The sequence below is a fragment of the Dipodomys spectabilis genome, unplaced genomic scaffold (assembly GCF_019054845.1).
Source record: "Dipodomys spectabilis isolate Male_0828 unplaced genomic scaffold, ASM1905484v1 ptg000174l, whole genome shotgun sequence".
In the NCBI taxonomy this organism is placed as follows: Eukaryota; Metazoa; Chordata; class Mammalia; order Rodentia; family Heteromyidae; genus Dipodomys; species Dipodomys spectabilis.
In genome coordinates, this window is record NW_024870851.1 from 1,115,686 (window position 1) to 1,142,500 (window position 26,815).

At 36.2% G+C, this 26,815-nt stretch overlaps 1 pseudogene; it reads left to right on the forward strand.

The window, feature by feature from the left end:
* Nucleotides 1–11,663: 11,663 nt before the first annotated feature.
* Nucleotides 11,664–11,785, forward strand: LOC122120153 (annotated as a pseudogene).
* The last annotated feature ends 15,030 nt before the right edge of the window (nucleotides 11,786–26,815 follow it).

Sequence of the window (26,815 nt, forward strand, 5' to 3'; positions counted from 1 at the left end):
AGAAATACAGTATGATAATTTGCTTTAGCTTCCTTGTACTTCTCCATTTGTGTGTGTGTGTGTGTGTGTGTGTGCATGTGCATGTGTGCATGTGTGTATGCACACACCAGTATTGAGACTTGAACTCAGGGCCAGAATGCTCTCCTGTACTTTTTTAGCTCAAGGCGAATCACATCTCTTTCTGGCCTTTTGTGGTTAATTAGAGAGTCTCATGGATGTTCCTTCCTGCCTGGCCTGGCTTCAAACTGCTATCCTTGGGTTTTAGTCTCTTGAGTAGTTAGGATTGCAAGCATGAGCCACTGACTCTGGCTATCCTCCAACTTGAAAAAATAAAACCAAAAAACACATTAACATTGTTATGCAACAGTGGTGTCTCTGGCTAATATTTCAGTTAGAATTGAATATAACTTTATATCATTTAAAATTCATTATGATTTGTTATCATTTAACAATTTTTTCTAAAGAACTGTTAATGGTCTTAGGCAACTTGGTATAATGGCTCCAGTCCTGAACTGGACTTAAAGTCTTGAGCAGTCTCACCTAACCTCTCTGTAAATATTTCTCATCTGTAAAATGGGAAGATTGCTACCTGTTTTTCAGAGGTATAGGGATAATTAGGAAAATTTCTGTAATGTGCCTAGTTCACTTACCTGATAATAGCTACTAAGTAAATGGGAACATGCATTATTATTGATATCTCTGTGAAATACGAAATCTTCCTCTGGTAGATAAAAAACAAATCAGCATTCAGTCAACTGCTCAGGACAAAACCAAAGTTTTCTTCACCAATTTTTCTTTGTCACATGTATGTGTATAAGTATGAAGATTAAACAAAACTCAAATATAACCTTTCTAGAAAGCGATTTTCATCAGTTTTTGATGGGTTATTAACCCATATTTGTCTTAGCAGTACCCTGTAGCATCCTGTTATAAAACATTTAAATTCTGATGTCCATTACTTGAAAACAAGTATCTTGGGAAAAAAAACAATGGTAGAATGAAGAGATATGGATATATTTGAAAGAAATTTAAAAAAGGATCATGGTTAAAAGGATAGCAAAATTAATATAAAAATAATGTGCTTGTGATTGTATAGTATCTATTAATATAGAAAAGTTTATCCTGATAGTATATAAAATAGAAAAGTTTATCTTGATAATAAACAATGATTGGAAGAATAGTAAAATGCCCCATTTCTAATGATTAAAACTAGTGTAAAAGAGGAAAACCCATCTATTCGGTACTAATGGCTAGAGCCATCTTCAATTCACTGGCTGGTCATCATCTAAATCCTTCTTAACTGTGCTCCTTAGTGTGATCTATAGTCTTGAGAGTTTCTCTCTCCTTCCCATCTTTATTCTTGTAGTATAGCCATACAAACCTTCTTTTAATTCTTTGGTCATACTCAGTCCTGTTCTGCCTTAGGTCTTGGCTTATTTTATTTTCCTTAGAGAGATGCCCTTATCCTGCTATCAGTAAAAGGCCGGTGCCCTTTACTCAACCATCATGTCACCTATCTTTATTTACCATCCTTATCACAATTCTTAAGTGTTTTATTTGCTTGTCATTAACTCTTCAAAGGTTTTCTCCTACATCTTGAGGAGAGAGCACAATGCCTGACACATTTATATGTGAATGAATAACTTGCTATACCCAGTGAAAACTTTGAGTTCTTATTCACTGCTTGGCAGATTGACATTGCTGAGTGCTCCCTCTTTGAAATGGCTTTTCTTTTTCTTTCTTAATATACTACGGTTCTCTTCTCTGCCTTCTTGCTACCCTTTGCAAGACTCTTCCTCTCTCTACGCCCATCCTTTATATGTTGGTGTTCTATGGACAGCTCCTGTTATCTCGTGTCAGTTCTTCTTCTGCATATTCTTTAGTTGTTATCTGTCATCTGTTCTCAACTGTCTATCTGAATGTTAGATCTTCAATCTTGGTTTGTTTCCTTCTCTACATAGCTATATATTCATCCACTTCTTGCCATGTCTCACAATCTGTATATTAAAAATGCACCCCAGGCACCAATGGCTCACTGTAAACCTAGCTACTCAGGAGGCTGAGATCTGAGGATAGTACTCTAAAGCTATCTAGCCTGGACTGCTCCAATTAACCAAAAAGCTAGAAGTGGAGCTGTGTGTGTGTGTGTGTGTGTGTGTGTGTGTGTGTGTGTGTGTGTGTGTGTGTGTGTGTGTGAAAAAGCAAAGAGGGAGTAAGGGGGAGGGGACAAAGGAGGGAAACAGGAGAGAGACATTAACTTTTTGTTGTATCCCAGGCTTGCCTTAAACTAGAGATCTTTATGCTTTATGTTCCTGTATGCTGGGACTGCAGGTATCTGCCACTATGCCTGACTTTCCCTAATGTATTTTACATATATTCTCATTTCTCTATCTCATATGCATTGTTTTAGTAATGATAAAAACATCTGCTTTCTTATTCTGCCAGACAACATCCTAAAAGTTATATATATATATATATATATATATATATATATATGTATATGCATATATATAATTTCATTTGTTCTTTGACAACAGTTCTGTGAAATTTTTTATTTCAGGATTATAGGAGAGTCCTTCATTATAGAGAGAATACTCTATAGATAGAGCCCAGAGCCTCATCTATGCTGAGCATATACTCTACCACTGAACTACATCCCCATTCTCTAGAGGCTTTACTCTTAATTATTACTGTGCTACCTTCTAATTCATGCCTTGATCACCTCAGGTTACTTAAAGATTCCTTTTAACAAGTTTCCCTGTCTCCACTTTGCCCATGTACTGTTTTTTCTGTGCATTGCAGTAGCATATCATTGCTTACCCCTTTAATGAGTCCTTATTGTTCTTGGAATAAGGTTCAAACTTATGAATATTGGCCTGTAAAGCCTTAGATAAATTTGCTCTTACTTCTTGTTGGCATCTTTTTATACACTTGTGTCACTATACACATTATCAGTGTAGCTGTACTAAGATTGTGCTGTATGTGCAAGTTTTCCCCTAAACTTTTTCAAGCCCTTCTTTTGCCTAAGGGCAGCCTGTTCATGTAGATAGCAAGGGCATTGAATAAGTAGCTGCTGAAATAGTTCCAGTTAAACCCAAGTTTGGGAATTTTGGTACTTGTTAAGATAGGCCCTTTGTTCTTTATATGGTACTGTGGTTTGAACCGGGCCTTGCCTTGGATGGGCTAGCACACTAGTACCTCAGCCATGACCATACCTGTTTTGTGCTCTTTCTTTTTTAAAGGCCTCACTTTTTCCTCCTGGGGTCAGTCCTAGACCTAGATCCTCTTGCCTCTGCTGCTTCTGTAGTTAGGGTTTCAGAGGTGTGCCATCACGTCTAGTTCATTTTTTGATAAGGTCTCACTAACTTTTTCTTTTGCTCTGACAAGGCTCATATCTCAATCCTCTGTCTGCCTCCCATGTAGCTGGAACTACAGGCTTATAACACCATACCTGGACCTTTCCTTGACATTAGTATTTTTCATCATGAAGCCATTGTACGTAGTTGGGGGAATATTGTTATGGGGAATGAATCTGGAGGGAAGGGAGGGTGATTCTGACTGTACACTTCCATTGACTATTGTCTATTGGGTTTCAGATATGTTCAGTGTCTTTGTCATTTTAAGTCATAGTGGATATCTGAACTAAACCAGAACGCAGATCTCAATGCTGGATCTTTAAACTATTTTCTACTGCTTCTCAATGTTGGAGTTACAAAGATTAATATTTACCATGATTACTTCTATTTCTAGATATCCTAATTTTTTTATCTGTTGGAATTGTGTGCAAATCAGTGGAAGGGTCAAAGAATGGGGAGGATTGGTAGTTTGAAATGATCATGGAGAATGGAACTGCTAGAAAATTGGGAGAAAATAATGAAGTGAGTTACAATCTGTCACAACTTCTATTTATTGTAAAAATTATAACAAAGATTTAAATATTGTTGTAAATGCCTAATGAGCCATTAAAAATAACTCAGGTACTAAGTAAAGGTGAGCCATGGGAGAGATGGCTGTAAGTAGATGATTTGCTAAATCTTAACAATTTTTTAATTTGACTTGTCTGAAGTTTATTAAATTTCTAAAGATGTTAGTACTATTGGTCAATAAAATTCTAGCTCTGAATTTAGACAAAAATATAAATTTATGTGTTAGGAAACAAAAATGCAAATGAGTACAGAATTAAAACTTTATAAACTATTTTTTCTCTTCAGAAATTAATTTACAATTTAAACTTTTACAGTACTTATATATACTTTAAAAAATTGAATTTATTGGATAAATGTCTTTCAATTGCTCTTGATCATTTTACCTTTGCATGAAGCTTTTATTTCATTTAATTTTCTATTCTTTCTCCAGAGTGCCTATTATATGGGGTTAAATCTATACTGCTAGTAGGCCTTCAGAGAAGAAAATACCAAGATATTATTATTATTACTTCATTATTATGTATTATTTCATATTTCTTAAATTATCTGCTTTAAGCATTTAAAAATATTTATATGTTCCCTCTTTTCTTTGGCATCAAAATAGAATTTGGAAGTACTCTGGGAAGATCAAGAAGTGTTCTAAAAAATCTCTTATAAGTTAGATTTTTAAATCTTTAGTCCAGGATTCTGTGAGAATAGGCCAAAATTCTAGCTGCCAAAGCCTTTTTACCAGATCTCTGGCACTTGACTTAGGAAATCTGGAAGAAATCATTTGTTTTTATGAATAAATATTTTTATTGTACTCTAATTTTGAAGGGTGAAAAAAGTGGAGAATTCAATGAACATATTTTGAATACTTACTCTTGCTCATACACTGTGTATTATTATATAGTCTACAATTCTCCCAGTGACTGAGGAGGAGAGATTCTCATCAAGCAGAGATTAAATTTATTTCCCAGGACTGATTTATGGATGGTATAAATGAAATCTGAATGGAATCTGAATCTAGACTCCATGTTCTGTGCTTTTCACTATCTATGGAACACTATCCTTTGGTAACGGAAAGCAATTTACTATTGTTCCTTTTGGTTTCTCATACTTCTGTGATATTGTAAATGTTACTTTTTTTAGGATAGTTTTCTTAAGCTTAGACTTCTCAGACTTTCCACTCACACACCCTCCACTTGAAATTCCTTTATAATATTATCTTCCCACAGCACTATGAATTTCTTGAAGTCAGGATCATGTCTTGATTTTGTTCATTGTCATATTCCTGGTGCCTCATATATAGAAGAAACAATACCGGTTTGCCATGCACACATTCAGTACATACAAACATTAATATATATGAAAATTTTGTGCTATGGAGAATTTTGTAAGCCTAAAAGTTTTGAGTTACTGAGTAGGGAAAGAAAGGCCCAGGGAACTTGTTGTCAACAATTTATTTAAATTCTACCAGTTTCTCATTGAGGATCAGCTGTCCACATTGATGTTGGAGCTATCTAAAATACAAATCTTTAAAAATACTCATTTGAGTATAACAAATTCCATAGACAGTTTACACGGATGCCTTTTGGAATTTTAATTACTTTTACAGGCTATTTCCCCCATTCTCCCTTACACTCTTTTTTTTTTTTGGTAGTAGGGCTTGAGCTCTGGGCCTGAGCACTTTCCCTCAGCTCTTCAGCTCAAGGCAAGCACTCTACCACTTGAGCTACAGCACCACTTCCGGTTTTCTGGTGGTTTATTGGAGATGAGAGTTTCACAGACTTTCTTGCCCGGGCTGGCTTTGAACTGTGATCCTCAGATCTCAGCCTCCTGAGTAGCTAGGATTACAGGCGTGAGCCACCAGCGCCCGGCTCAGCTTTTTTTCCTTTTTGCTTATGTGGTGCTGGGGAATCAAACCCAGGGCCTCATGCATGCAAGGCAAAGCGCTCTACCACTGAGCTACCTTCCCAGCCCCTCTCCCTTACACTCTGTCCACAGACAAGCATTTCATACTTTCTATGATGCTCCTCAGTTTAAATTCTCATTTTGACCTGGCACTATCTGTAATCTGAGGTAATATCTTCCTTAGTTTTCCTAAGAAATTTTGTGTTGTTTATAAACTTGTGTGTTTTATACACTTAGGTAATGTAGTCTCTTGGTCTTTTGTGTTTTGTTGTGTCTATCTCTTCTCTGTAAACACTCTACCAAGGACATATTTCTTAATCATTTTCTTCCTTTTCATCTCAAACAAAAGAAGACCAACTCAAACCAAACCAAAACCTGTTATGGGATGTGCTACGTGTGCATGAATAAGTGGTGCGCTTGGCTTTAGTCAGCAAACTGCTTCATGTGCTACTTCTACTTGAAACTCGTACAAATAACAGACTAGAAAGGATGACTAGCTCAGAACTCAAGAAATTGTGATTATAATAGAGTGGAGCATAATGGAAGGGAGCATGTGTATTTTGTTTTTAATGCTCTTGTGCCTAACAGGAGATGCTCAATAACATGATTTAAGGTGGAGATGACCTAACAGTTGTAGGAGCTTAATCCTGCTCACACAGTTTAGCATTTGGGTAGAGTCTGCACAGGAAATAATGTGTATTTAACAAACTCTCTTTAAGATATCAATACTCCCTGTCCTTGCTCCTATATTGCTCCCATGATATATGGGGTATTTAAAAATACCTCTTTTTATATTGTTTTCCCCTCATTATCTAATTTATAACCCCATTTGATGTGATGACCAAACTCAGCTTTGGGATCCTTCTGGTTTAAATTGCTCCTTTTTTTTTTTTTTTTTATTATCTGCATCTGGTGGGACTTGGATAGCTATAAGCAAACAATGTAATTTAAGAATATGTCTTTTTTTGCAGTATATAAGCCTAAATATTCAAGTTTAACATTGGACACTTACCTCAAAAAAGAAAGGAATATATCCTGTACATAGCAAGTATAATTACAAAATGCTAATGTGATATTGTATGAATTATTATTCATGTTTTTTCCCCTAAAATGCATTTTCTTACTGTCTAGAGCAAGAATTCTAAAGTTTTTGCCCATCTACTACAAGCTGACACATTAAAAAAAAACTTATAGTGGTTTACTTTGTAAGAAACCTTTGATTTTTCTAGCATAAAAAAAGAATCAAATATATTTGGAATGCATTTGTATTCTCAATGATGTTTCCATATAGCTAAAATATAAAATAGTACAGAATGAAATAAAAGTGAGATGCTTAAGACATGTTTTGGTCACCTGGATTCTTTTTTGCATGTATGACATTCTTTTTGATAAGGCAGTTTCTTGTAATTCAGCTTAATGAATTTACCTTATATTTGAGTTTAGAACCATAATCCTACTGAAAAAAAATGAGGATTTTCTTTTTTCTGCTGTCCTCTCATCCACTCACTCTATAACTACCAAAGAGGAAAGCAGCAATTGTTAAGGTTTTAGTGGATCCTGATAAGACCAATTTATCCCCAATGCCCTCAAACCAGCAAAGAATTGTAAGCAATAGTTTGATTCCAGCATGAGTGTCCAGCACTCCTTTTAGGTCAGGATGTTACACAAGTTCTAAATTGTGTGTCAGCACAGTAGTGCTGAGTATATGGAATTAATTGGAAGGGGAATGGAAGTAGATGACTTTCTTTTAGGTAAAGACACTGAACTTCAAGCTTCTGCATTCTAGCTGTGGAGCAAGAGGTATGCTAGTTGACACCTCTGTTTCTAACAGTGCCTTTCATAGTCATTAAACAATTCAGTTTATGTGTTATAGGTTTTATTGTCTTTAGAGAGTGATTTATAGTCTTAGTTTTGCATTATTGTACTCAAGGTATACTGCCCTCTGTCAGACAGCCTGCACTATTTAATTTTTTGTATGTTTGTCTTCATTAGTACAGCAATTTTTGCTTCTAATCATTACACTAGACCTCATTGATAAGCTAAGACAGTATGAGATTCATAGTGCTGACATCTAACCTTGCTACTGGCTTCTTGACCCTTCTGCTTCCGAAACATGGGTTCATTTTTTATATATATATATAAAAACACACACAAGGTAAAACCCCATCTATTTTTCACACACATTGTGGGCAGTTTAAAGGTTGGTCAGAATCAAATATTGTGCTTTCAAATTTGATAATGTATGAGTGCAGCAGGATGACCTTTGATACATGGTCATACATCAACATGACACGAGCAGTAAATGCAGCAATTACCTTTACTACATTGGAATGGAGCTTTCGTTTTCATCTTCAATGCAATTCTTGCAAAAAAAATGAAAAAAAATAAAATTTGGAAAGTTAAATATCTTTGGAAATAGTCCTAATTTATACATTTATTTTCAACACAAGTTTAGTTTTCATACATTCTAGTTGTTCCCTAAACAAAGATATTAATATCTGATGACATTGGGGAAGTTTGATGGAGCGCTACTTTGTGTTTTATGAATAGGTTAGTTTTCAAGAGGATTAAACACTTTCAATACAACAGGAGTTTACCTTTGTGCATTTTTAATATTTGTGCCCATGGTCAGCTAAAGAATGTTTAATGACAAGGACCTTTATGTTACAGCAACACACAGCTGTATATAGCTTCTGCTACTGTGCAGGGTTATTTAGTCATTCATTTGTCCCTTAATGAATACCTCCTGTGTGGCAGGCGCTGGAGATATGTAATGAATGAAGGCATGGGCTCTATTCTTGGGGAGTTCATAGTGCATAGTTTGGGTGGATCTTAAATACATAGATGCAAATATAACCTTACTTAGTAAGTCCTCAGTGAATTTGACTTAAAGCCAGGAGATCAAGTGTTCATTTTGACTCTCAACAACAGTACAGCCTTACAGAGAAGTTACAGAACTTTTGAATATGTAGAATGTTTACTGCAAAGAACAACTAAGAAAAAAGGAACATCTAGGCCAAGTGTGGCTCCTTCATTTGTAGCTCCATTTTCTAGTTTACTGTTACTCTGTAAATTCCTTTTTCTGGTACAGATTCAAGGAGTTCTCTGGATATTTTCCGTAAAATTTTGTGTATGTGCATGCGCATTGCTCTTGGAAGAGAATATATAGATCTAATTTTCCAAGAGGACTATGAGTCAACAGAGTAGGAATAATTCTAGTGTTTTTTTAATAGGAAAAAAGCTAAGTATAAAAAATATTACTTAGCATTACTCTGATATTTGGATTGATGATAAAAAATCAATTGTATTTCCACAGTCTTTCTTCTGCTTAAAAAAATCCTTCAAACTATCTTCATGAGCAGAAGCTCTGCTGCCAGGTGCAAAACATGTAGTGCCATACATCAGTGATAAAATTAGTATAAAAATGTATTCAGTGTTTTGACTGTTTTTAGATCTTTGATAACTTCATCAATGATCATTTTCAGAGGTGAGGACAGCTTAAAATTTGTCCGCTTTTGACAATGAATTTGGAAATAAGTTCAGAGTATTGTAAGGAATTATAGGTGTCATATTGGATTTCATATAAATATATCTCCTGCCCCTCTTCTTAGTTTCTTTGTCCTCAGGTCTTCCCCTCCTAGGAAGTTCCTGATTATGATGCAATGATATCGTAAAATTAATTTTATTCACCAATGCCTGCCCATTTTTATCTCTTGTTTTTTGAATACTAGAAATCTAAGACATAATGGCACAATTTTTGAACAGCTATTTTACTGCATTCTAACGTTGTAACACATTGATTTCTCTTGTATTCAGATTCTGTCTAATTATCTATGTATCTACTTGCCTATCTTTACATTTTGAGTGCAGGCTTGAACTCAGGGCCTTGTGTTCTCACTTGTGCTCAAGGCAGGTACTCTACTGCTAAGCCATACTTCCTCTTCTGGATTTTTCGTGGTTAATTGGAGGTAAGAGTCTCACGGATCTTCCTTCCTTCCTATTTTTTTTTTTTGGGGGGGGTCCGGTTGTGGGGCCTGAACTCTGGGCCTGGGTGCTGTCCCTCAGCTCTTCAGCTCAAGGCTAGTACTCTACCACTTGAGCCACAGTGCCACTTCCACTTTTCTGGTGTTTTATTGGAGGTTAGAGTTTCAGGGACTTTCTTGCCCCGGCTGGCTTTGAATCGTGATCCTCAGATCTCAGCTTCCTGAGTAGCTAGGATTACAGGCGTGAGCCACGGGCGCCCGGCTTTCCTTTCTTTTTTTTAATATATATTTTTGTTGTAAAGATACTGTCCAGAGGGGTTACAGTTACATGAGTAAGGTAATGAGTACATTTCATATCCAGCATTGTTACCCCCTCCTTTGTTTTTCCCCTACCATCCCTTCCCTCCGCACCTCCCTAACTCCTCTCTCCACGCCGTTCCCCACCCCTCTCCGCCCCTCCCCACCCAAAGTTGTAAAGTTCATTTTCAACAGTCTTCTTCCTTCCTTCCTTCCTTCCTTCCTTCCTTCCTTCCTTCCTTCCTTCCTTTCCTTCTTTCTTCCTTTCTTCCTTCCTTCCTTCCTCCTTTCTTTTCTTACTTTCTTCTTTCTTTTTGCTTGGGCTGGCTTCTAATGGTGATCCTCAGATTTCAGTCCTCTGAGTAGCTTAGGGATACTGGTGCTTGGCTTCATCTATCATTTTTAAACCAAACCTATCTGACTGAGATATTCTGTGAGAGAATACCTCATTTTTGCTTATTGTAGCTCCTGTCACATAGACTTGAGTCTATTACTGCCCATTTGGTATCAGCGAAAGTATGTAGACATTTGCCATTAAAAAGAGATCAGAATCCTTTGACTTAACATTTTACATGCACAGAGCAGCTGTCAAATGGTAATGAGTTTCCTCCTTATACACAAGCAGGTTGCGGGCATGGATGCCTGGTCTCATTCCTTCCCCTGTCATCTCTAATTGTTTTTCTCTGAATATATATTTTTGAGTATATGTTTGTCTTGTAGGTCAAATCCTGTTGTTTGTAAAATGAGGTTTATAGAGTTATTATAGTGAAAAAGTAAGGGTCCAAATGTTCAGGAATGGATGGGAGAGGGGTTTAAATAATAATGTGTTAAAATAATGTGAGAAAATGGTCATGATTATTAAAAGTAGATTAGGTTACAAGTGTATACAGTCTGATCTTATGGGTGAGAATATAGGTTTGTATATACATATATGTGTAATCAAGTGAAAAATAATGTGTAAAGAAGTGAAAAATAAAAGTGTTTTAACATTATTATTTCAATTGTAGGACATACATTTTTCTTAACTTTTTCTCCTGTTTTCTAAATTAATTATGAAAGTTTCTATTTATCAACTTATTTCTAATTAGCTATCTAAATCTACTATTTTAAATAAATAATTGAAAACCTAGATGTATGGTCTAGAACAAGTCACAGGAAGGTTTCTTTTTTATTTATTTTTTATTGTAAAAATTGTGTAGAGAGGGGTTACAGTTACATGAGTAAGGTAGTGAGTACATTCCCTATCTAGCATTGTTACCCCTCCTTTGTTTTTCCCCTACCATCCCTTTCCTTCCCACCTCCCTCTTCCCTCTTCCCCCTCCCCCCAAGTTGTAAAGTTCATTTTTAACATAGTGTCTTGTACATCTCATTGTACATCTCTTGTACATCTCAATGGGCAAACCTATATCCTTATTTCAGCATTTTGTTATTTCCCTTCCCTTCCCAAATTAGACAAATGTATATTCAAAATGCAGAGCACTGACCTCAAATACAGTGAAAACAGGGGTTATACTGTGGGGAAAGAACATACAAAAGAAACAAAAAAAAATCACATAGTACACATATTGCTTCTCTGCATTTTGGCTAAGATCAAGTGTAGTATCTGTTCTTATCAGTATAAGATTTCTAAAATTAGTAGGTCAGCTAGTTCCAAATTAAAAACATTTTTACATGCCTAAAGCTTCTGGAAAAGAGTTTAACAGCTTTGAAAGTGGGAATCAAAGTCTAAGGAGAAAGAAGGATTTTATCTGAGCAATAAAGTATAGGGACCCTTGTTACCTTAGAAATAATGAAGAGGAATAAATGTTTTATGAATTATATGGTCTTGAAAATAAGGAAGGAATCTGAGAAGCTCGGATCATTTTTTTTTCTTCTAGACATGCACAACACATTAATTCCATCAGTTAAGAGAAATCAATCAAAGCCTTTGTCTTCTAATAAGTACTTGCTTTGTTCTACTCATGGCACAATAATCTTTGATCTTCCCTTTCTTTGGAAGTCATACAACTGAGTTCATATTACTTATATATATTCAAATAATTTCCTACACCTAGCTTCTGATACACATTAGAAATGATCACAATTTACTATGCAGTAATATATACTAGTACGGTTGTATCTAGAGTTGCCTTGGACAAGCAGCAATTATAGCAAAGATAGAAGCTTCACAAATTAGGATTTTTGTGACAGAAGAGAATGGATTCCATTAGATTGCAATTTAGGTAGATTTATACCATGTATAAAATGTTACAAAAATATTTGAGTTAGTTCTTAAATGTCTGTATAGCCGTTTAGGTAGAGTTTTCTCTGCTCATCCTGTACAGAGGAAACTACAATTGACTGAATGTTTAATTTACCCAGATTGCTGTAAGACTGTATATCTATTTATATATGGATATTTTGAAATATAGGAAGAAGGAAACTGAAGTTCAAAGTTTAGTAATTTACCTAAGGTTACTCAGTAAATGGCAAAGGCAGGACTTGAACTTAGACTGATCAGGATTCTTGCTTATCAAGCCTATAAATGTTTCACTGTTAATACACATTTTCCTTCTCTTTACCTTATGAACTAAAATATTCTAATAATTGATACTAATATTTTTGTTCAGTATTTTGAAAAAGCAAAGAATATTCTGAAGAATTAATTTAGTAAGATACCTACTTTTTAGGTTAACCTGATTTTCATGAAATACTGTTGGAGATTTCTTGGTACTAAGTGAAATAGTAATTAAATCTTTAATATCTAAATTCTTTGATTCTGTGTTATCTAAAAAGTTATTAGCTGGACTGGTGGTACATACTTACAATCCCAGCAACCAGGAGGCTGGGGCAGGAGGATTCTGAGTCCAGGCTATCCTTGGATACATAGTAAAACCATGTCTTTTTTCAGGGGGAACAAAAGCCAGGGAAGATTTTACCTGAAAGCATTGAAAATAATTTAATATTTCTTGTTTCACAAAAGTGTTCTTTTCTCAAATTTACAGTAAATGTTGGTTTGGCTTATACAAAGGTTGCAAGCCTCTGCCTTGACTCTGTTTTACTAACTGATGCTTAGATATCTTCAACTTTCTACTTTAGAATAGTGTTTGGCAAACAGTAGTTCTGCATGCATGTTTGTCAAATTGTTTCTTAGAAGGACACTGTGGCCTAATATCAGATACTTACCTCCTCAGAGATTTAGACTTCTTGGCTGTAATGGAAAAGTCTAAATTTTGAGTTTCTGTGTGCTGTTAGTCTTTACTGTGTCATAGTACTTACTAGAAATCATGAATGGAAATGGATGGATGGATGCTACTCCTAGATCCCATTTCCTTGAGTTTTACCTAGAGGAACAGGCGTTGATGACCTTTTTTCCTATTACTCTTTAATTATAAGTACTGGCTCCACGAAGGACATCTAATAACTAGCTTCCTTCTTCACAGTCGTTCCTTGTGGGATCATCCAGTGCTGGCTTAGCAACTTCTCCAGGAGACTTCACATGTTCCGCTGCTGAATTTGGGTATCAACTTTTCCCTAGATCCTTATAGCTTTTCAGTGTACTTCTATGACTCATACACACACACACACACACACACACACACACACACATTGTATGTAGAAAGCACACTGATTGTGATGGTATTATTCACAAATAGCACACTTTCTACCAACTTTCACAAATGCATCTTTTTTTGTCTAAGAGTATTGCCAGATGTTTGATAAGGTAGAGAAAGAATGTTCAATGTTATGAAACTGACCCTTCCAGGAATGTCAGGAGTGAAGAAGTGGGTTTTCCTCTTGCTTCCACCTTTCATACATCTTCCATTTGCTGACAACTCTTAAGAACAATCTGGGGCCATCATAATAGTTTTTGGATGTATAATATCCTTCTAGCAAGGAGAGGAAACTCTAGTTTTCAAAAAGCAGTCCATCACAAACTCCCAGATTCTCATGGCTCTTTCTGTTGTTTCTTGGATATTGACTCAATTTTTAGTGTGATTTTGCAGCAGCTTTAAATAATGCTAGCACAAATGTATTTTATAGTAAGTGTTGACACCATGGCCACTAATTTGTGTTCTCACAGATGGAAGTATTTCATAATACATAAATGTTATGAATTAGAATTTGTGAAATAAAATTTCTTCCAACCTAGGCATTGACTATCTCTGTACACAACCTCTAGTTTCACTCCATGCTGTCCAAATGTGAGCAGTAGCTTTTCTTTCAAATCCAAGGCCCTCCACGCTTGCATCTGAATTATTACAGCAAGCATTTCTCAAGAGCAGTCAGAGCAATCTTGTTCCCAGGCCTGATCATAGTCTCCTCCTAATCACAAACCCTCCAATAGTTGCCTTTACAGTACTTTGAGTGTAAGTTTGTCACTGCAATGGTCTACAAGGTTACTGCTCACCCTCACTGCCTGCTTGCAGTTCTGGTTTTTACTATTTCAACTCGCTTTAGCCTCATTAGTCCCCTTGTTATTCTTCTAACACACCAGGCACACTCTTGCCTAGAATCTTTTCTCTTGTTGGTTCCTTGGCCTTAAACCCATCTGCTTGGCTTTCACCCCAGGCCTTATTTAGATATCAATTTTGCCTTCACTGACCTGATCATAACCTCTTTAAATTATTCCATTCTTCCACTTTCCTGTTTTTTTTTTAACTCAATTAAAATTGTTAAACTTTGGTGTTATCACTAACATACAAGTTATGTTACTAATTGTGTTTATTATAACCTCTACTCCCTCCCCACAGTAGATACTAAAATCCCTGCTGCCAGAAATCTGTGGATTTTTTTTTTTTTTTTTGGTCCTGGGGCTTGAACTCGGCTTGGGTGCTGTCCCTGAGCTCTTCAGTTCTACCACTTGAATCACAGCGCCACTTCTGGTTTTCTGGTAGTTAATTGGAGTTGAGTCTCATCGACTTGCCTGCCTGGGCTGTCTTTGAACTGCAATCCTCAGATCTCAGCCTCCTGAGTAGGATTATAGGCATGAGCCACCATCACCTAGATAATCTGTGGATATTTTGTTCCCTGTTATGTTTCTGGTACTTGGAAAAGTATTAGGTTATCAATAAATACTTGAATTTTCCAGAAACAATCTATTAGCCTCTAAACACTAGTAAATAGGCTGGATGTTTTTGGGACTTCTATAGGGAAGAAGGACAAATGGATTAGTCCTTTCCTAAAAATTATAACCAAGCCATTTTGACATATGAGAGTTGTTTTCTAGGGCTGGGAAGGTGGGAAGCACCACATAAGCAAAAGGAAAAAAGCCGGAAGTGGCGTTGTGGTTCAAGTGGTAGAGCACTAGCCTTGAGCTGAAGAGCTGAGGGACAGTGCCCAGGCCCAGAGTTCAGGCCCCATGACCGGACACACACACACACACACACACACACACACACACACACACAAAGAGTTGTTTTCTGATGCCTTGGATATCACTATAAACAGATGCTTTTTTAGGTCAGCATGGCATTTAATTAAGAAGACTGATATGTCCATGAGAATTTGAGATTAAGATATATAAAAAGATAACTGGATTTCCTGGGAAAATTTGATAAATATGTTATAATTGGATCATAAATTTATTGTAATTTACAGGTATTAAAATACTTCAATAGTAACATCAAATGAAATGACCTATGTAGGCCTAAACAAGCAACCAAAACCTTTTTTACATTTCCCCTAGCCTCAAATCACCAACCATCTCTGTCACTATCCCACCAATGAGATAAAACCAACCTTATTGTTTGAAAGGTGGATTATCCAGTCATCTTTCTTACCCATTTTCTGCTTCTAGATTGTGAATATTTTCTTGGTTGTTATTACTTCCCATTTGGGTAATAATAAGAGATAAAATTAACAGTTTCTACTCTATTAAAAAGTTGAGTGGGGAAAGAAGAACAATTAGTGACAGAAGGGAAATTTAGGGAATCCAAATGCATTGTAACCCCTTGCATTTCATTAGTACACATAATTAATACCAATGCTAATACAGTAAAATGATTATTCTTTAATGCCCAGCTTGCATTATTAGCACACATGTATTTCATTAACATACATAAGCAAGAGAAATATACATGTAGTAACAAATGAGCTTTCTTTGCTAGCCATTTTATAAAGGTAGTGAGTGGGTGTTTGTAAGGCTGATCTACTAGTTTATGTAAATGTAAACACCTCTGTATGGGATGGTGATATGTTTAAGTAATTGAAAGCTCAGTATAGAAGTTATGTGTCCAGCCTCAAGACGACTCTCAGTCAAAAGGTTATACCTTTTAATAGCTGAATATGCTGCCCTCTCAGACACATTTCAGAGCAAAGAATTTATTACATAAAGTATAATCTCATTGGGTATGCAAGGTAAATAACCTCATTAAGAATGAATGTGTAGGAAATACAGTGCTATTCAAATAGGGCAAAGAGGGGCCAACAAGGTAGAACAAAAGGCAGTTATGGAAGTCAACCACTGCTTTTATTTTGTGCTTCATTTTTCAGCACATAATAGATTATATGACTAGCTTTTTAAAATCAAGAAGGACCTCAGAAGCCTAGAGAACATTCTTTCTAAATGAAAAGCAGAATACAACATAGCCTGTTGGCCATGTATTAATTGAACGATATCCAAAAGGTAGAAAAGGTTGACTACTATGACTGTATCTTTAAATGGCTGTAAATAAAGAAATCTTCTTGGATCTATAAATCACCATAGACCTTGGCATATGTGTCTTAAAGAAATATGGGTAACTCCTGATGGATGACTTGATTAGCCACTGTCTTGTTTGACTGAGTTTCTTTTGGCCCCTTTTATGGAAAATGCTTCTTCTACTTTAGAAAATAGGTAATAGCCTCTTACCAAATAGTATCTACATTGTTACTCTTATCATCTCAAAATTAAATTGCATTGGGGGTCTCCCTAATTAAATATTCCTGAATTGAAAGAGATAGATAGATATTGGAGGTTCTTTGGATCAGGATTCTGCTTTTAGGCTTTTAAAGGACAAATACATATAGGATACTTACATACCTTATCTTCTCTTTTCCAAGAATACCATATCTACATTGGGCAACACCTTTTCCAGTAGAAAAAATGAATCTATATCCAATTAGCTTTTATGTAACTAGTAACTAGAAGGGGCAATATAACTTAGATGTTATCTGTTGATTACACATGATTTTTTCTCAGCTCGTTTGTTTTATATGACAATGCAACTGAAAACAGCCAACTGCAGAAGAGTATAGAATTTAGAAAGTGTAGTTAAACTAAGAGAGATCATGTTGCAGTAGTATATAGTCATAAGCTTTGTCTCTTCTTCCTGATCTTTGGGTATTTTGTTCTTATCTCCAAGCCCAAATTCTTGATTTTGTCCTTTCCATCAAGCTATCTCTATCACACACCTCTTACTAATGGCAAAATATTCACTATTTTTAAGGCAAAATTTTGTGTAATTCCTTTAAACTAGGCAGTTAACTTTTTTGAGAGAATATTTTTCTTTGGTTTAATTTTATTGGCATTTTTTTTTTGGTTGTGGGGCCTGAAATCTGGGCCTGGGTGCTGTCCCTGAACTCTTCAGCTCAAGGCTAGAGCTCTACTACTTGAGCCAGGTGCCACTTCTGGCTTTTTCTGCTTATGTGGTCCTGAGGAATTGAACCCAGGGCTTCATGCATGCAAGGTAAGCACTCTACCACTAAGCCACCTTCCCAACCCTTATTGGCATTTTTTTTAATGGCAAAGTTGTTTATGTTTTCAGTGGTCTGCTCTGTTCTTTTCCCAGTAAGCCCTGAAATTTTGTGCAAGGTATTTCTTGAAATGTATATATCTCTTATATCTGAAATATAATTGTTAGTTAAAACTGGCCATCTTCAGAACCTGTCCTAGAAATCTAAACTAAGTTTGGAGTGGAATTGCCCATAGAGAAGTTAGAAAACCTAGCCCTGAGACTTTTTGTGTGAGTGTATTGGTACTGAAGCTTGGACTCGGGGCTTTTACGCTGTCCCTTAGGTTTTGTACTCAAGGCTAGTGGTAAACCATTTGAGCCACAGCTCCACTTCTGGCTTTTTGGTGGTTAACTGGAGGTAAGAGTGTCACAGATTTTCCTATCTGGGATCGCATTGAAATTGAATTTCAGATCTCACCCACCTGGGTAGCTAGAATTACATGTGTAAGCCACAGTGCCCAGCATAGACCCTGAGACTTTTTCAAACTTTTGTTAAGTTTGTGTGTATAAGTTCAAAAGCTTCCCAGCCTGAAATTCTTTTTTTTTTTTTATTATAAAGATACTATACAGAGGGTTACAGTTACATGAGTAAGGTAATGAGTACACTTCCTATTGAGCATTGTTACCCCCCTCCATTGTTTTCCCCCTACCATGCCTTCCCTCCCTACCTTCCCTGAGGTTCTTTTTTTTTTTTTTTTTTTGATTGTGATTAAGTGATTACATAATTTCCCAAATTTCACAGTATTGTGGAATAATGATGCTCATTTAAAGTCACAAGTTCATTCTAACTTTCCTGGAGCAAATTGTTTATCACAGTCTATAACATATAACAGTATACACATGTTATACACCATACATGTGATCAGCAGCATGGGGATATTTAGTAGTGGTTTGACCAGATGAGTGGGAGTTCTTTGTTTCTTAAGTCCTGTTAGTTTTGTCGTATCACCTAACATTTTGGATTTAGCATCCACTTGTCAGGGAGACCATGTACCGTTTGTCTCTTTGCTCTTGGCTTACCTGGCTCAACATGATTCCTTCTAGCTCCATCCATTTCCCTGCAAATGCCATTATTTTGTCATTTCTAATGGCTGCATAATATTCCATTGTGTATAGATACCACAATTTTTGGATCCATTCATCTGTGGTGGGGCATCTGGGTTGTTTCCATATCCTAGCTATTGTGAACAGTGCTGCAATAAACATGGAGGTGCACGTGTCCTTGTATATTGGTTCCTGTTGTTCAGGGTAGATGCCTAGAAGTGGTATGACTGGGTCGTAAGGGAGGTCAATCTTTAGCTTTCTAAGGACCCTCCAGACTGCTTTCCAAAGTGGTTGTATAAGTGTACATTCCCACCAGCAGTGTAATAGAGTTCCTCTTTCTCCACATCCCCTCCAGCATTTGTCGTTGGCTGATTTGTGGATGTGGGACATTCTGACTGGGGTAAGGTGGTATCTCAGGGTTGTCTTTATTTGCATTTCCTTCACCACCAGGGATGATGAACATTTCCTCATGTGTTTCTTTGCCATTTTTATTTCTTCATTTGAGAAGTCCCTCTTTAGTTCCCTTGCCCATTTAGTAATTGGTTTGTTAGGTTTGGGAGGGATTAGTTTCTTGAGTTCCCTGTATATACAAGATGTTAACCCTTTGTCTGATATATTGCTGGTAAATATTTTTTCCCAATTAGTTGGTTGTCTTTCTAGCTTGGTTGCGATAGATTTAGCTGTGCAGAAGCTTTTTATTTTAAGGTAGTCCCATTTGTCGAGTCTCTCTCCAATTTGTTGTGACCCTGGGACTCTGTTCAGGAAGTTCCTTCCTGTGCCTATTAGTTCAAGTGTCTCTCCTACTCTGTCCTGCAGTAGTTTCAGAGATTCAGGTTTAATGTTAAGGTCTTTAATCCATTTTGAGTTGATGTTGGTGCATGGTGATAGGCTGGGGGGTCTACTTTTAGTTTTCTGCATGTGGCCTCCTAGTTTTCCCAGCACCAGTGGTTGAAGAGGCTGTGTTTCTTCCATTGTATGTCTTTGGCTCCTTTCCAGCCTGAAATTCTTAAGGATAATTCCTCAGGCTTCCCCCACCTCCAATAAATGAGAACTTAGTGAGCCTTTCTTATTTACAGATTTACTACAAATTTCAAAAGGTATTTTAAAAACAAAACTGTTAAATACCCATGCTTTGCATACATTACACAGCTCAGTAGCTGCAGAGATGCAAGTCACTCCTGCCTTATTGTCAGTTGTGTTTAAATAGAGTGAGCTGCTTAACTTTGTGAAAATGCATCTCCAAAAACAAGTGATACTCCCCAAACAAGGTAAAAGTGAATATACTTAAGATGATGAAGTGAAAATTTTTGAATTATTAAAAGGTAATGTTTATAATGAAAGTCGGGGCATTGTGGGAAAAATGAATCTGCGTCTGTAATGCAGTATGAAATTCCACGCATCCCAGACCTTTATGAGTTTTCCTCAATGGTGTCACCTGGTAACCAGGATGTAACTTGTTTAATGACAGGTATGTGTGTGTGTGTGTATGTGTGTGTGTGTGTGTGTGTATGCATATGTTTACTCAAGAAAAGATCAAGAACTCTTAAGTGATCTCAACTAAATTCCTTTTTGTTTGTTACTTTGAGATTGTATCTGTATATGGTGGCCCAGACTGACCTTGAACTTACAACCTTTCTGTTTTTGGTACTGGTACTACTGCTGGTATTACAGGTGTGAATCACCATGCCTAGCACAACTAAATTTTTTTATGTCACAAAGCCATGATGCCAGCCTGGAATAGTGAAATTCCCATGAAATTGAACTGATCTTCAAATTATTGCCTAAATGATAGGACAGTAGAAACTTAAGAGCATATTAATGCTAATGGGAATTGCTCAGCTAATGCCACGCAAGGCCAGTTGAGAGGTTCACTAGGCATGCTACAAAAAAGCCATTATGCTCATCTTTTCATAAATGCATGATTTGTTTTATTCTAAAAACATTTGAGGTTTAGAGTTTTTATGCCATGCTTTATGAATAGAAGTGTAATGAGGTTGAAAACCAAAATAGTGCTTGCTGCTATGCATAGACAGAAAAAAAGAAGCTTTAGTTGAATGGTGCCCATTTGAATCCTGTTTTCTAAAAATCCAATTTGATTTTTTTATTACTTGTCTCATTAACCCCAAGATTTAGAAAATCGAATGTTACTTGAGTAAAATAACAGTGACAATACCAAAATATTTTAAAGGGGGTTAGTTTTTTTTTATTGATCTTAAACACTTTTTGAATTAAATGTTCTTATATTATAAAACTATTTTGCAGTAAGTAGGTGATTTGTCCCTAAGTTTGAATCCACCTGTCTTAAATGTATACTGAGCTTTTATTTATGCTTTGAAAATATAGCAGATAAGAAGCATAAGTGTTTCTGATATTATGTTTTGTCATCTCCAGCTAAGAAGATTGAAATCCTGAGAAACAATTTTCTGGAGAAATGAAATTGTATGCCCTTCTGAACCCTTTGGGGAAAATAGCCTCTCTGTTTGCTCAGAATGTAAAACTGTGGAACAATACCAGAAAAACAGCCAGCCGTGCTGTGCATGTGACATTTCTACTTGTAACATTTGAAATGATGTCTTAATTTTTTTTTAGGTTTTATTTAAAAAATATTTTTTAGGTTTGATTTATTTAAGAAATAACCAGTGAAGATAAATATTTGTACAATCTTGTAGATGCAAGACTTTTCAAATTAGATGTATTTATTTTCTGGGAAGCTTGAGAGATTGCTTTGAAAGTTCTGTGTGGTCTCACTTACCAGAGAATATATGAAGAGATTGGGGAAGTGCTCTATCACTTAATCCTTCTGACAGTGTTAAGAGTACTCACCAACATCCTTATGTCCTAGACTCTTAAAATGCCCTCAGTGGAATCCTTAGTCTTAGAGGAAAATAGAATACCTTGACGAGGAAGAAAACTTTTTTTTTTTTTTTTTTTGGCTGTGGTCTTGAGCTCTGGGCCAGGGCGCTGTCCCTGAGCTCTTCAGCTCAAGGCGAGAGCTCTACCACTTGAGCCATAGTACCACTTCTGTTTTTTTGGTGGTTCATTGGAAATAAAAGTCTTACGGACTTGCCTGGACTGGCTTTGAACTGCGATGCTCAGATCTCAGCCTCCTGAGTAGCTAGGATTGCAGGCGTGAGCCACTGGTGCCTGGCAAAGAAAACTTTTTAAAAGGCAAAAAATGGAAAAAAAGTGTGTGTTTTATTTTATTTTATTTTTGTTGGTCATAGGGCCTGAACTCAGGGCCTGGGCGCTGTCCCTCAGCTCTTCAGCTCAAGGCTAGTGCTCTACCACTTGAGCCATAAGCCCCACCTCTGGCTTTTTCTGCTTATGTGGTGCTAAAGAACTGAACCCAGGGCCTCATGCATACAAAGTAAGCACTCTACCACTGAGCCACCTTCCCAGCCTGTATGTTTTATTTTTTGTTGTTCATGTTTTAATTACTCTTATTTAAGAGAAAATAATTACATTTAAAGAATCTCTATATTGTCATCTCTATTTCTCAGGTAATAAATTATCTCATTAGGCTAGATGATGGTCTAGAATATTTGCTATTGCTGAGATTAAAAGTGAAAATTTCATTAAATCAAAACTTGAAGTTTGTTTTCAATATAAAGCTTATGTAATGTATCCAAATACATTGATGAGTATATTTTGCTTTTATCATAAAAGGTTAAACTTACAGAGAAATTTACTTTGTCATTATTTATGAATCTGATTAGATAAGTTAGATAAGTCATGTCAATAACATTTAAATTTTTACTTTGCAGATAAACTGTACTATAAAATGTAAGAGTATCTTACATTGCTATAATTGAGCAAAACCACCTGTCACAGGCAGTTTGTAAATAATGAAAGAAAAATCTATCTTCATATTTGTATTCAAATAATATTTTAGACTCAAATGGTTTTCTAAGCTTGATTACTCACTTTAATCAAGAACTTTGGCTCCAAATATTTTGGCTCATTCCAAAGTCTAGAGTGGTCTCTAGTAATAAAAATATTTGCTGCTACTAAGAATATGTAGAAGATGAGATGGTATGTTATGAAGGCCAACCTCAGACAGAGTTCTGATGTTTCTTTGAGAAATGTTAGGCTCCTAAGACAAAATGTATTGTCTCAGACTGATGGCTTTGAAGGAAAAGGACACATGGAGTTACAGGTATATACCATTTTGATTAAGAATCTTTGGTTGGTAGCTATGAAAGTTCTGAGGGCAGAGAATAGTGATATTCCCAAGAACTGCAGTCTTCATTTGTATGCTATTTGATAAAGGTTTATTTTTCTTTTTTAGTATTTTTGTATGTGGATATAAATCCTTGGTGTTTGTGTTAGTCTGGACCTTTTCAACTTCAAATGTCAGCATGTCAACCAGCTTAATAAAAAGGATATTACTTTGGAAAGCTACAGGCTTATCTTATGTGACCTAAATCCATACAGGGAGTGCATGTGGCTAGACTTGAGAGCCAACAAGATCTTGGCATTCAAATATCCTCGGAACTGTTCTCTGCAACTTTTCCTGTATTTTTCTCTGCCTGTTGATTTTTACCCCCAACAGCAATAGAGCAATGTTTTCTATATAGTGGAGGACATACAGCCAATAATGCCAAGTTTACTATGTTATAATATCTACAACTAAATTGTCAACAACTATACCCCTAGTCCTAGTTCATTGAAGCCCAGATAGATTCATTAACCGTGGCCAACGAGGTCAGGCATAAACTTGGTAGTCTCTATTGGGACCACATAGTTGACAAGGAAGGTGATTAGGGGGAGAAGTTTCTTTTTTAATTATTAATTTACTTCATTGGTATTGTAGAGATGATGTACACAGAGAGTGCAATTACATGAATCAGGTAATGAGGACATTTTCTTAGGCACAGTGTCTTCTGTTTTCCTCAGTTTCTCTCATTCCCTCTCTTCCGTCTCCACTCACAGGTTGTATAGTTCACTTTCTTCTGTGTCCAGTGAGTTCCATTGCTGTGCTTTTTCACCATTTAGGGAGAGAAGTTTTTAAGAAAAGAAAGGTTTTGAACGGATAACAGCAGCCCATAGTTTTCCATCTGGAAGTGTAACTTCCTCAGGCATAGTCAGCAGCATCTCAAGTACAACATACTGGATACTTAGTGCATGTTTGAGACTGACTAATTTATTAAATTTCAGGGCCTGAAAACCATTCTCCAAAATTAGTAGGAGCAAATCGCCCACACTTCCATGATTTTACCCAATTCATTATCTGTGGTAAAATTTGAATTAGTATAGGCACAACAGCCATCCATCCTGAGTTTATAAATGTTAGCTATTTTTTAAAATTGTTAGTATCATAATTACCCATAGGAAAGAAGCACTACAGAAAAAAAAAAGTCTATGTGTTTTTGCATTTGTCAATCCTTTTGCTGGGAGGTCCTTCTCCTACCCTATTCATGTGCAAAGCTCTCATTTTGCTTCAAGCTGGTTCCTCAAAACATTTTAAAGGTAGACCTGTTACCTTTAGGTAGCATAACATGATATTCATTGAATTGTTGATGCTCCTTTTCCCATATGCCACAGAATGTAGCAAAGTGGATCAAGTTTTGTTGGGATGACCAACAACATAAGCATTTCAATTTTGTCATATTGATATTGCCTCTGATATTCTTCTTGTGGTTCCTTCCCATAATCTTTCCCTTACTGACATCTAAAAGCCCCTCAAAGCCCGGCTCCAATCCTGTATTTTTTTTAAATTAGGAATTCTCAGAATATTCAGCCAGGTGTCTGTAATCTTATCATACTTCACAGCTATGTGGCACTGTGATGTATTACAGATGGTGGTTTACCTAAAAATAAAGATATTTGTCCTTATTGTTTTTACAAAGAAACCTGGTTAAGTTCAAATTTTTGATTTTGCTTGAATGTAGGTAGAAGATGTGTTAATAACTCCGTCTATAATATTATCACCTTAACGTAGTTTAAAATATTTCTCTTTGGCTTACATCCCTCAGAATCCTTTTATTTTTTAAATTCTTATACTTAATTTTAAAACTTGTCATATTCTTGGTAAAAAGATTGGACCTATTGATAGATTTATCTTAAAAGATAAACTGGAAACTCTGGTCCCTGACTCTGTTATGTTTAACACAAAATGTTAAGAATAAAAGCCGAAAAATATTAAAAAGCCGAGATAATTTGCCAAAAGAAAAAAGTATGTGAGAAGTCTATGGAAAAACTCAGTTGCCAATTTTGGAAATGTGAATTATAACTGATGATAACCAATGTCCTAGGCGCTCCTAATTGTGAGGGGTTATGGATAGAAGAACACACAATCTCAGGCTACATAAAAATCCTTATTTTCTGGCACAGGTGGATTTTATTTTCAATAGATGACATATATTTGACAGATATGGAAAAACCTGTAGTTGGCTCTAGTTCTGTCTTCAGGTTCCTTCCAGCAGAAAAGAAACCCTCTGTCTTGGTTAAGATCAAAGGCATGAGTGAATACCTGGAGGCACAGTGTCCTTAAAAAATGGCCCAATTTAGGAAGTGGTGCTGTAGCTCAAGTGGTAGAGTGCTCGCCTTGAGTTGAAGAGCTGAGGGACAACGCCCAGGCCCAGAGTTCAAGCCCCACGACCGACAAAAAAAAAAAAAAAAAAACTATAAAAATGGCCCAACTTTCCTGTTTAACTGTGGGTAAGCCTTTACTTTCTCATTCACCAAAGTAGTGAGCACTTGTTCATGCAATATTTTATTTAAGTGTTTAAAACAATTGTCTTTTTAATACTTCAATGTTTACATTAAAATTTTTAAATTAAGAAAAGGTAGGAGACAGGTCTCTTTTAAGTATACTGAAGTTTCCTAGAATGATTTACTTAAAAGCAAACAAACAAAAATATTTTACAACATTTTCTATTGGCTAGCTTCTAAACAGACCACCACTGCTAGGGCTCAGAAGTACAATAGGATAAGTTATATTTTTTAAATGGAGGCATGGCATGTTTCTTTTTGGTATTTTTAGTACTAAAAATTTTACTGTGCTAATCCTTCATCCCAGTGATATAGAAATGTAGAGCTGAACTTTTCGTCTGATTTTCTCTTCTAGCGCCTATCCTAAGACCTTGTGGCTTGAGTCCCTCTTCCTAATTCCTTCTCCACTCCACCTCACCCTCTCCTGTTTCTTACCACTGTCCCATTAGCCTATAGGCCCAGGCTTTCAATCTCTCCAGAGAATCCTTCATCTTATTTCTCTTTTACTATTTTTCTCCTTCCTCTTCCCAGGAAAGTAGCCAACATAGAAGCTTATTCTTACATCTTCCATTTCTCCTAGATCTGACTTCTGCCTTTACTGTTAATTTCACCTACTCTCAAAAAAGTGACCAATGGCTGGCTAATGTGGGGTCAATGTTCTTTAGCTATTCCCTCTCTCAGTATAGGCAGTGATATCTCCTATCAGCTCTGTCTGCAAACTTATTCTCTTTGTTTAGGATTATTTCGAGCTCTCGCATTCTTTTTTCAGTCTCCTCTAATGGCTCACTTTCCTCTGTGTGCTTACATTGCTTTTGGTCCTCTTGCTTCAGTTTACTGGTGAATAACGTACCCTTTCTGTGGTAAGGGTACAAACTGGCACTAACCTCTAGCCCTCCAGATCCTCCTCCACTTGTGTCTTTTCTGGCTGACGTACTTGCCCAGTTCTCCCACTGTAACTCCTCCCACCTGCGCCCTGCTATCAGGAGCAGAACCAAATGTGCACATATCAGACAAATGGTCAGAAAACAATACAAAATGACAAATGTATAGATTTAAAACCACATATCAAATCCATTGACATTTGTCCTTAATCTTTCTTTACCAGAGAAGAATGATTGAGAATTTAAGCAGCAGACTATTATCTCTTAAGAAATATAAATTCCAGATTTGTGCTGGTTAAAATTTAGTCTTTGTAGTATAAACTCTGTCACTCTTTAGATTTACATGTTACATCTCATAGGCAGCCTGTTTGGGCCGGGAATAT